An 8,174-nucleotide genomic window follows, 5' to 3' on the forward strand; every position below is an offset into this window, starting at 1 on the left:
AATTTAAACTAGATGAAGTTCTCAGCTGTTCACCCTAAGTGACAATTCCACTGACTGAAAAGGAAGGATTTCATCTGTGCACAGCTGGGGAAAAAAGCCATTTTAAAGAGCATGCTGGATAAGCAGGAGCTGATGGCCTCATGAGCAACTGAGGCTGTGAAGCTGCTGCAGGGATAGAGCTCCTCTGCTGTGCTGAGGTGCCCCTGTGCTGGGGGAGAGCTGAGGAATTTCTGTGGGTTTGCCCTCATGCAAAACTTCTCAGGGAGCAGCAGAGCTGGGCTGGGCTGGACTGGGAAAGAGAGAGAGGGTTCTTCCTCTAAACCATTGCCTAGATCAGAAGTGACTGAGCCAGCAGGGAGGAGACTGGTAGTCTCTAGGTCTGATGCCATCGCGACGTGAAGACACAGTTTCATTGCCAGTAGCAGGGCATAACATAGCTGCCTCCTTTCCCTCTGGCCCTGACGTAAAATAGTTTTAGGATGTTTTCCTAGAAAGCCTCAAAGACATGTTGAGAGAGATGAGCGCCTTGCAAATGAGCTCAGGATCAGGGACAGCGAATGTGATAATAAACATATTTATAATTAGCAAGCAATGAAAAGCTTACTGCAATAAATATAATTTAGAGATGAGGAAATATGGAAAAGTAACGAGGGAAGCCAAGGCCTGGAGCAGGCAGCATGCAGTGGAAGCCCCAGAGAGGCACAGGGAAGTGTCTGAGCTGCTGCCATGGGGGGACTGCGGAATCTGGGAGCTCCGGGGCTGGGAAGCACCACAGAAGCAGGGTGACCTACTTCTAGGTCCACCAGCTGCTTGCAGACCAATCCTTCCATTGGTCTGGGACAGGAGCTAAAACAAAACGGAGAAAATACTGCTGTGGCTAACTAACAGGTGAGCTGATAGCATAGAAAGCAGGCTGTGTTGAACTAGGCACTTGTTATGAGGCTTCAATTTCAGCCAACAGATGTGGAAGCACTGGGATAGTGAGACCAGCGCCTCACCTGTGGGAAACCACTGCAGCACTGGCTTTGGCTGTCCATAGAGAAGGCACAAGTGTGTATTTGACTGACCTGGCTTGTTTTCCTTTCACTGTGCCTGACCGTGCTGTGTGCAGATCAGAGCCATGCCATTGCAGGCCCTGCACAAGAAGGGACACTGCTGCAGTAATGCTACCACTGCATTCCTCCCCATAACTCATGTGCTAAACAGCCCAGATTCCCACTAAAATTAGTGGTGCTGTGAACAGTGCTCTGCAGAGGTAAGCCTGCACCAGCCTGAGGTACCAGAGAGGCAGGCAGAGAGAGGCACTCCTGAAAAAGCCATGCCAAATGCCATCTCAAGTATCAAGGCTGTGTGCATCTTCTGGAAGCTGCGCTGAGCCTGAGCATCCCAGATCTAAGGCACTGGAGCTGGTGAGTCTCCTTGCCTGCAAGTAGATGGATGTGAAAGCTGTGGTTCCCCTGTGTACAGAGACAAAAGCCCCACTTGTTAGTCAGTTGTTAATTGGTATTTTCAAACCTATTAACTCAGACAACAGCAGATAGCCCACAGATACTCTCTGAGGTGACAGACTGGGGAGGGATTCATTCTGTCAACATTCAGTGATCTACTTCCATGGTGGCATCCCTACTGTCTGAGAACACCCTAAGCTACTTCACTACACAGCTGTGGTGGTGTCTGCTAAGTTTATTACCAGGTTTCTTGTTCCTCTCAGAAAAGCAGCTTGAAGATTCTTCTGCAAAATATCAGGCATTAAGGAAGTACTGAGCACCTTCAGCAAACCCAACAGGGCCGAGCCCAGTTCTCCCAAAGGGGGAGCTGATTGCCAGGGAGTTCATTGCCACACGAACGGAGGAAGAGGCTTGAATTAGCGTTGGTGAGAGAGCTATGGATGTTCCCGGAGAAATTTTATTACATGAATACAAAGCGCTGACTCTGGGGCTCAGCCTTTTCTCCTCAGCTTGGTAATGTTTCCCAGTGGAACTCTTTGTAATGAATAATGCCTCTGTTGTTTTTCTTTTCTTAAATAAATTGAATTATTTTTTCCATGCAGGAAATGAAGTGAAATTATAGGTATCACTCATCCATCCTTTTAAAACTCCCATAATGCTAACGCTGCCATGTCCTGTTAGTGAAGGCAGCAGTATGCTTGGCCCTGGACAGTAAGTGGAAGAAAATGGAAGTACCTGATCAAATTACTCAGGTTCCCAAAGAAACCATTTTTAGATGATGATAATTTCCCTGTCTTCATCAGACCTTGTTGTTCCTAGATGTAGAACATCACGGTGATGGTGAAGCACTGTTGGACTGAGGGATGGGGCTGGTATGGGCTGCGGGGGTGGCATGGGGGCAACAGGATGTGGTGCCTGATGAGGTACTTGATAATGTATGAAGCTTGGGTTCTTACACAGGACTTGACAGACATCAACACAAATCCTGAATTATGCATGTCATAGCGTATCTGTGTGTCCATGGTGTTAGCCATCCGCCCTGCCAGATGGCAAACTGTGACTGCCATGCGGGCCGCCTGCGGTCTGACACCACTGCAGCCTCCCTCTCCCATATCATAGGGTCCAGCTGCAGGGCAGTCCCAGTGCAGGATCTGACCCTGTCTCAGAAGGGGAAATCTCATGCTGTAGGACAAGGGGCTCCTGTCCCTGCCTCAGCCAGGAGCTGACCTGGCCTGAACCCAGCTCTGTTTGTTTCCTCATTGTTCCTCCTCCAGTTGCATGCGTACCCCTGGCGTGTATTCATGCTGTGCACCCACGTCAGTGCTGGGCCAAGTGCTGGCTGCAGCCCTGCACATCCAGTGCTCTCCTTGTGTTTGGTTAAAGGGTGGCAAAAATCCTATAATCTGGATTGCCAAGTACGAGGGAGCAAAGTTATTAAGAAGGTTGTCCCAAAAGTAACACCTCTTATTTTATGATGTTGGCCTACAGTGTCAGAGGCAGATTTTGATGGTATGGCAGTGAGGCTGAACTTTGCCACCAGTATTATGTTATCTGCTAGGAAAAGGGAGGGATTAGGTCGGTGTGGCTTTTGGGAACCAGCTCTTAGGAGCTGGAAAGTTCCCATCTCTGGCTGGTTGTGTGGCTATACTGGTGTCTCATCTCTATCTCTGCTGTTCAGAGATGTCTCTGCATCTACAGTATAGTGTTAAGAAGGATCTTCCCTTATACACTAGGAAGGAGAAGAAGAATGAGAGCCTAGAAACGTTGGCCAGAAGACTGAACGCAGCACAGATCCCAGTAGTGAGCCTCGGTCTCCCCCGGCTGCGGGTGCTGCCCCAGCTCTGCCACCACGGCTCCTCAGTGAGCTGCCAGGATGAAGCCTCAGCTGCTTCTGAGCTAAGAGATGGCATCACCCTAGGCAGCTCAGACATCTCCTGTCAGCAGCAATTCTAAGCTCACCAGATAACAAGACAAAGATCAACTCGCGCCTGGACTGCAGCCCAGGGTAGCATGGGTTGGTGTAGGGCAATCCTGCAAGGTGATGATGCTGGAGGGAGGGCAGTACCTGTCCTGGTGCAGTGGCAGCTCCTGTGGCCCCACAGGAATGTCCCCGTGGTGCCCGTCCTGCTTCAGGCACCCCACCAGCTGCTTCCTACGCCTCCTGCTGTGAAGGAGAGCGGGGACACCACAGTGGTGTTCTGTGACCTGCACCTGAAATCATTTCCCCTATCTGATGCTGCCTCTGAATGGGATTTGGCGGGTCAGTGCTGGCTGGCGTGCACGGGGTGGGAGCATTTTTAAATGGATGTTGAAAACTCTTTTGTGGAGAGCTTCCAGCCTGCTTATTGCTCCAGGTGGGAGAAGCCTGGAAGAAAGCCACATGCATGCAACAGTCTAGACATGTTTGATTTCTTTTTGGAATTAAAGAACAGAAGTCCCATAATACCCTTTTTTTTTTTTCCCCCAGCATTTGTACAAGTAGCCAATATAAACAATTCTCTCACTGCCCTGAAATTCAGAGTTGCTCACAGGATGAAGTGGTGACCTGCTGAACCTCTGGGAAGAGTAACATTAGCCTCCGTCTGGTCTGCAGCCTTCTGGCTGGGCTGTGACGCCTGCAGCCTGGCTGCCCCCAGGGCCGGTGCTGACGTGTCCCCAGGTTGCTGCGGGGTTGCTGCTCCCTTAAAAGGAGAGAGCGGCACAGTGAGATTGCTGAATGCAAGTGCTGCCCTTACACTTAATCCAGCTGTTCCTCAGGTGCGAGTTTCCCAGCTGCCTTTCCATCCGCCTGGAGACAGTGGTCCCCGTCATCTCTGAGGACCAATCCTGGTGTCTGCAGCTGCCGTCAGGTCCCAGGAAAGGGTTGATCAGAGGATGTTTTCCACCGTGCCCCAATCTCAGGATGGATTTCCAGGCGTCTGCAGACACACACTGGTGGCTGCAAAGCTGCAGGTTGGCTTGAAGGCGACGGCTGCTGCTTCAGTGGGGATCGCCTCTGAGCTCGTATGCACAGACTGGTTTTCATGCAGGAGTGATGGAGTTTCTTGTCCATCTTGTTTCTTTCATACAATTAAATGTTAGGATAAGTGCTGAGGAGGCTGGATAAAGAGTGCGCTTACTCTCAAGTGCAAGCAGGGCCTGTTGGCTCCTCCTGCATGGGTGGTGCTGCTCCTGTGGGCTTCCCTAGCCACCTTGCCATTGCAACCTTGTCATTGCCTGGGCTACTGCCACAGCCACCTCCCCACCTTGTTTTATGCAATCACTTTTTTTTTTTTCCTAGGTTTTCCATCTGTTCAGCTAAGGTTCTGCTGCACACCCAGTCGTGGTTGGAACTGCATCAAGGGCACTCAAAAAAGAACACTGCCCGTATAGCCCACTTGGCTTCAGGTGCAGTGAAGGAGCTGACAGCTGCTCAGGTGGGACTCCTTACTGTGGAAGTGGCTCACAAAAGGCCAAAAACATATTGAGAGAGCAGGTCTGCTCAGGATTCAGCATTCCTGATGGCTCATGGAGGAAGACCAGTTGCTAATAGGTTTGTGATGGCTGTGTAAACCATCCTGATAAATTAGGAGGCTTATTTTTGATGAACAATTGCAACAGCCTTGAGTGGGGTGTCCATAACTTTGCTATAGTGTCAGGAATGAGTGTAGTGGACATGAGGAACTCCGTATTGGTGTGAAAAGCTTGTTGCCTTTCGGCTAAGCTCTTGTCCTTCCAGATAAAGAACATGCCTTTGGACCTGATCAAGAAGCAGCCAAGCTGATAACACATTTGAAGTCTTTCAAGCCCTCTGTGTTCATTCTGGTCTAATCCCCCTGTAGTTAATTTTGCTTCTGAAATCCCATTGCAGCCTCTGTCACAGATCTGTTCTTTCTCACATCCCTCCTGAAGTGTGTGCAGCCCCAGTGAGTCACCATGCACAACCACTGTGCCTACCACAAGTGCGGGCCATCAGCTGGTTTGGGCTCAAGAAGGCAGCTTGGTGTATCCTGGCCCAAAGGTGCAAGCCTGATGTGAGCTGCTTCTGCTGCTGTCGTGGCTGAAAATTCCTCAGTATCTCTCGCTGAGCTTCATTTCCTGCCTCTCTCTGGCAAAGCTCCCTGTTTCCATAGTGATGGTTTATTCCCTTAAATAGTCCTCATTCAAGAACAATATCACGGGTCCTCCTCTGTTGTTGGTTTAATTAAAAATAAGCTACTTGTCTTCTGGCGTTGGCCATGGCTGAGGCTGCTGGAGCTGTATGTCAGCCTTCAGCCTCTGCCATCCGCTCTCACTTCCAGCTGAGGTGATCCCCATGCTGCAGGCACTGAGGGTTGTCCATGAGCCGTCCTGCCTCACCCTGCCTTGCAGCCTCAAGTTGTGAGCCCTGCCCACATCTGCTGTGTTGTGCTGGAAAGGATGATGTGACAGGTCTCCTTCCCACAGGGCTGGCTGGGAGAGGGGCATAGAGTGAGGGCACAACACAGGGGCATGGCTCTCTGAGAGGGCAAAGCCTTAAAGCTTTCCTCATTGCTTTTTATCCTCCACTCTGCTTTGGAGGCCTATCAGCACCAGTAAGCCTTGATAGGAACAATGTCAGTGTGATGTGCTCCATGTGGGATGTGGGTGCCAAAGATGCTCCTCATCTTGGTCTCACCGGTGACACAACCCAAAGGGGAGTGTGGCCCCGATGAGGCTGTGCCCTTGGGCTTTCCCTGCAGTGAGCAGGGAGGCTTGTGAGAAATAGGGAGAGCAGCGTGGCTGTGATGAAATCGTCCATGGAGCATCACTCATCGGGGCAGCCTGGATGTTCAGCTAGGCTGCCAAAAAGGGAGCCTTTCCCATCCTCCCCAGTGCTTTGCTTTCAAAACTTTTTTTTCTTTTCCTTTTTTCTTTTTCCTGCAAGTGAAGCAAAGATTTCTGATCCAAAAACTCAATGTTTCTCAGTGTTTCTCAGGACCCTTCTTGCTTTGCAAAAAGAGGAAGGTAAAGCATCTGGTTTCTTTGCTTCATTTTAAATGCCAGTGCTTATTTTGTTAGTATGTTTACATTCCAGATTTCCTCACATGCAGTAAAAAATGAACTCTTTAGGGATTTTCTAGATAGAAATACATTAGTTTGGTTGTTTTTTAGGCAGCAGTAACAAATGTGTACTCAGAGCCCAGAGTTCAGACCTCAGAGGGGGATAACAGAGTTTGAGAAAAGTTTTCTGATTTGCCACAGAAATGTTGTGAGCAGGAGACACTGAGTTAGGCTGGGAAAGGGACAAAAAAATATAACAAGCCAAAAGGTTTACAATATAGCCTTTAGATGCTTTTTGATCAAGCATCCCAAACGTGCCAGGATGGTGAGTACCAGGTAATGTTTCTTTCTGCAAATCTGAGACCTTTTAAAGCAGCTGCAGTACCTTTTGAGTGAGTGATGAAGTTCATCCTTATAAGGTGGAAAAGCTCCATCCTGTGCTCCTGGAAGACTGGAATGTGAGGACGGCGAGGATTGCCTCACATGAGCCTCTTATCTGAGAGATTTGTGATAAGACTGAAGAAGTTTGTGTGATACAAGAAGAATTTCCCTCTTATGTTGAGGAAGCCAGAGATGTACAAGAGGTACAACATGCAGGGTGAATTATGAGAAGGAAATGATGTAAGCAGGCCAGACTGTTCGGAAGTCCGCCTGCTTGCTTGCTTGTGTCTTATTTTGTTCTTTGAAGGATTTTGTTGACATCAATAGGACACTGGCTTTACAAACACTTGACTGGAAACATGATTCTGTTGACTTTAGGGCCAAGTGACAAAACCCAAGGTTTCACAGACCTTCACATTGTGCCATCCCTATTTTTGACCTTTTGCTGATGTTGATTTGGGGGAGAACGAGGGAAGACTTTGACAAAAGCTTTTCTATCAGTTACTTGCAATTTCCCTCAGGCAGCTTTTGCTGAAGGTAGCAGCCTCTGCCCCTCTTTCCATACCAGAGGATACACGGTGACGTTAAACAGCTCATTTGCCTCTTACCAGACACCCTCTGTTTGCCAGCAGTGAGCTTCTTCCCATAGTGCCTTTGCCCTGGTCTTAGAACAGCCAAAATGCTGCTTACCCTGCTCAGCTCTGCCTGACGGAAAACCAGATGCCAAATCTCCCCTTGCCTGGTCCATGGACTGCAGTGAGAGCTGTTCCAAGACTGGGGCTGTGAGAGAAGGACCACAAACCCATCCAGTCTGAGGGCAACACAGAGCCAGAGATGCTCTCTGGCCAGGAGGTCACAGAATCACAGAATCACAGAATCAGAGAATTGTAGGGGTTGGAAGGGACCTCCAGAGATCATCGAGTCCAACCCCCCTGCCAAAGCAGGTTCCCTACAGCAGGTCGCACAGGTAGGCATCCAGGCAGGTCTTGAACATCTCCAGAGAAGGAGACTCCACCACCTCCCTGGGCAGCCTGTTCCAGTGCTCCGTCACCTCACTGTAAAGAAGTTCTTGCGCATGTTTGTGCGGAACTTCCTATGCTGCAGTTTCCAGCCGTTTCCCCTTGTCCTGTCTCCACTCACCACTGAAAAGAGTCCATCCTCGCCATTCTGCCCCCCACACCTTAGATATTTATAGACCTGGATCAGGTCCCCTCTCAGTCTCCTTTTCTCAAGGCTGAACAGACCCAGTTCACTCAGCCTTTCCTCGTAGGGGAGATGCTCCAGGCCCTTCACCATCTTCGTGGCCCTCCGCTGGACTCTTTCCAAGAGATCCCTGTCTTTTTT

The sequence above is a fragment of the Lagopus leucura genome, unplaced genomic scaffold, assembly GCF_019238085.1.
Source record: "Lagopus leucura isolate 7727_CA_CO unplaced genomic scaffold, USGS_WTPT01 Super-Scaffold_1, whole genome shotgun sequence".
NCBI lineage: Eukaryota > Metazoa > Chordata > Aves > Galliformes > Phasianidae > Lagopus > Lagopus leucura.